Source organism: Beta vulgaris, chromosome 4 (genome assembly GCF_026745355.1).
Source record: "Beta vulgaris subsp. vulgaris cultivar EL10 chromosome 4, EL10.2, whole genome shotgun sequence".
NCBI classification, from domain to species: Eukaryota; Viridiplantae; Streptophyta; class Magnoliopsida; order Caryophyllales; family Amaranthaceae; genus Beta; species Beta vulgaris.
Genome location: NC_079205.1, coordinates 36,328,545 through 36,332,721, shown reverse-complemented (window position 1 = coordinate 36,332,721; position 4,177 = coordinate 36,328,545).

Below are 4,177 nucleotides of genomic sequence, written 5' to 3'. Positions count from 1 at the left end.
TATATCAAGAGAGGAATAAAAAGGAAGAATATAAACAAGTAACGGCCTGCAGAATGTCGCACATCTGTCATTTTCTTCCAATATCATCATTGATGTGTAATTCAAGGAATCTTTCTGGAGTTATCGTTAAATATTAAGAAGTGGCGTTTCGAGAAAAGAGAATGAACAAATATTTGCAAATTGAATATTACTAATTTTCCATATTTTTTTAGTTACAACATTTACTTTTTCACATTTATTCAGATATTTTTTTAAATATTAATATTTATTATTGGGTGTAAGTAAAACTATAAAAATCTAATATTCAGAATTCTCACGTTAAGACGAATTTTAAAAGACTTCCATTAACTATGTTTTTCTTATACAATAATGCGAAATAGTTTAATAAAGTTGGTTGATTAATAATGTCACAATTATGCAAATGATGCAACTAAAAATATAGAGATAGTTCTGCAATTTTCTTTGTTTGGGTTTGAATATTCTTTGATTATGACTTTTACGAGAACTAATTTTCTAAACTGGCAAGACGGCAACTGGTTGTTATTCTAAGGAAAAACTTAGTGTAATAAATGCAAACGTACAGAAGTACAAAAATGGAATACAGAAGTACGAAAATGAAACTAGTTGATTTTTTGTAATAATTAAAATAAGTTTTTTTTGAAGTTTTTTTTTTATATCAAAGTATTCTTTGAAGTTCGTTATATAGAATCACACTAGTTATTAGGCCCGGGCTATGCCCCGGGTAAGAACAAATTTCATTTATTAATATAATACTTTATGATAATAACAATAAACACAACTTAGCCTAGTGGTTAAGACTTTAGTATATGTACTTGAGGTCTCGTGATCGAACCCTATACTACACAATTTCTAAATTTTTTTATTGTACATAAATTAATTACATGAACTAAAACTCCCTAGGGGTAGTACTGTAGTGGTCAACACTACTCTTCAAATGGTATCATGCATACATAATTAATTTTAATGAACATGCAAATTTATTTATTTTTAAGGATGCAAGGGATATGTTTAATAACATTAACTTTGGAAACATGGATCACCAAGAGAAGTTAGATGAGATGGTGATTCTTTGAAAACCCTTACATAAGGTCAGGGGTTCGAGCCCAAGCTTCAACATATTTATTTTTAAAATAATGACAACTTGACTTTGTTGGTTAACAGACACATGGCGAAATTCTGGTGGCAGGAGGAGGGTGCCACGTGGCGCATCGACGTTGTTATGCACGCCTTTTAATATATTAGTATAGATTGGAATTTACAGTTGTGTATTGTGTCAACTATTATAGAGATATCCCCTAAAAAAAAAAATATTATAGAGATATTGTTTCAAATACAATCCACGGATAAAATTAGTGTACCTGCTTGGGGCATCATTTGTCAACCCAACCGGGGGCGGATCCAGAATTTCAAATTTGGTGGCGCACCAAATTACAAAAGAAAAATCATAATATCATATTTTAAAACAATGCAACACTTTAATTTTCACAACCTTAATAAATAATATTAAGTATTTAATACTATATATCTCCATTTTTAGTATATTTAACATATTGACTTTCATATTCATCAACAGATGCAACTTTTATTTCAATTTGTTACTAAAGTTTATAAGAAGCTAATATAAATTTATTTAATGTAAATAGAATCAAAACAAAATTTAAAATAGTAAAATTTATTTCTAAATTTATGAAATAAATCTTGATCATAATTAATATATTTGAATAATATCGAAAGTCAAATTGTTGCATTTTTTTGTAAATGAAAGAAAAAGTAATCGATATATCACAAACAAAAAAAATGGTTAAAATTACAGATAGAATTCATGGAGATGGATACTATTTAAAATATGAAATGAAGATTCAAAATGGAGAACAAAAAAAAATGCTAACATAGAGAAGAGAAAGAGTAAGAAGTAAAAAAGAAAAAGAAAAAACAAAACAAAACAAAAGGTACTAAGCAAATAAGAAAGAAAAGAGAAAAAGAAAAAAAGAAAACAGAAAATGCGTGTAGGGGGAGTCGAACCGCGGGCCGCGGCAACAGCTAGCAATTACAAGTTACTAAGAGAACCATTGGACCAAGTTGCATTATATGTAATTGTTGCGCGCGTTTTAATTTTAACCTATTGTAAAAATCTGCTTGGCATTAAAAGTAAAAAGAATCCGATTTTTTTTGGTGGGGCACGTGCCACCCAGGACCCTTAATAAGTCCGCAACTGAACCCAACAAGCAATTCAATGAACTTTACGCTATTAAAACATGAGTTCATATTGAGTATACCTAGTCCATAGTAATATTATTGTGGACCAAAATTAGTTATATAACATAGTGATTTTTTTCTATATATTAAACTTTTAAAATCTATTCCTTGATGATAAATGGTTCTCTGGTGGGTTTTTTTTCAAAGGGAAGAAAGGGCTTAGGCAGGGAGATCCCATTTCCCTTCTGCTTTTTGTAATATGCATGGAGTATTTTTCAAGGACTATGAAACAAGTGGCTGAGAGAACTCTCTTTCAGTTCCACCCTAGATGTTATGGTGTTAGGCTCAATCACTTGTGCTTTGCGGATGATATCATCATGTGCAGTAAAGGAGATTATGCATCTGTTTTGAGCTTGCTTCAAGGTTTCCAGCACTTTTCAGAAGTGTCAGGGTTAGAAGTCAATAAACAGAAGTTTAAGATCCATACAGCTGGTATGACTCAGGAGGAGACAAGAAGAATTCTAGATATGTCTGGTTTCTCACATGGATCACTTCCATTCAAGTACCTTGGGGTTCCTATATGCTTTAAAAGAATTTCAGCTGGAGAGTGTGGAGTCCTTATGGAGAAAATGTCTGGTTTCTCACATGGATCACTTCCATTCAAGTACGTTAGCATATCAAGCAAGGGTGTTGCTTATCAATTCAGTTTTAATGAGCTTGCACACATATTGGGCCCAGCTGATGATAATTCCAAGGAGAGTTATGCAGGATATTAATAACATTTGTAGGGCATACCTGTGGAGTGGAGTTTACTTCAGTTAAAAGCCTGGTAATGTTAAATAGGAGCAGGTTTGTATGCCCAAAGATGAAGGTAGACTTGGACTAAGGAGTATCATTCAATGGAATATATCTACTCTAGGGAGATACGTTTGGGCAGTTGCTGCTAAGAAAGATAGCCTTTGGCTCAAATGGATAAATGCAATCTATATTAGGAATGATGATTGGTGGTCCTATGTTCCCTCTAAGAACAGTAGCCGGTACTGGAGGAAAATTTGTGAAGTGAAAGAAGGGTTGAAGCTGGAATATACAGAACAACTGGTAATCATGCAACAATACTCAATTCAGGAGTGTTATAGAAAGCTAATTGTTTAAAATGAGAAGGTGCACTGGAGGAACTTTGTATGGAATAGATTATCTATGCCCAAACACAGGTTTATATGCTAGCTTGTTATGAAGGAAAGGCTTAATATAGCTACGAGATTGAGAAGGATGGTATTACAGAAAATCCAATGTGCAGATTGTATAGTCTGATGGAAGAAACTCACTCACATCTATTCTTTAACTGCCATTTCAGTTTAGCTGTGAGTATTTAGTATCAAGTTGGCTGCAATTTGATGTGTTTGGGGAGAGTATTGGCAGTAGTATCAGGAACATCCTCAATAGCAGGAGGTCCAGATTCCAGAAGCAGGTTATGTTAGCTGTGATGGGAGCCACAATATACTTCATCTGGCTGGCCAGAAATGATGCATTGTGGAATTATAAGGTGGATAGAATTGTTAGCTATGTAAATAGAACTCAGAGAATTTGTATAAACAGAATATATAGTGTGATCCCTCACAAAATTACAAATAGAGATAGGTGTTGGTTGAGAGCAAGGGCAAATACTATGATGCTTTGTAATTAGATGGTGTCAAGCCTTGGTTGAGGGGGTCCAACCTAGTTGGTTTGTCTCTTCCAAGGTTTGTGGTTGGTTATAAATTGTTTTGTGAGTAATATATCTTACTTAATTAGCAAAAAAAAAAACCTTTTAAAATCTCAAGTTACAATATACAGTTACTATCTATCATAATGATCGTTTTTTCTCACATAGTCAATGACCCTAGTTGGGAAATAAAGTTTAGAGTTTAGAGTTTATTGTTAGAGTTTTAACTTTTTTTTCCAGCATATTTCACTGCTAATT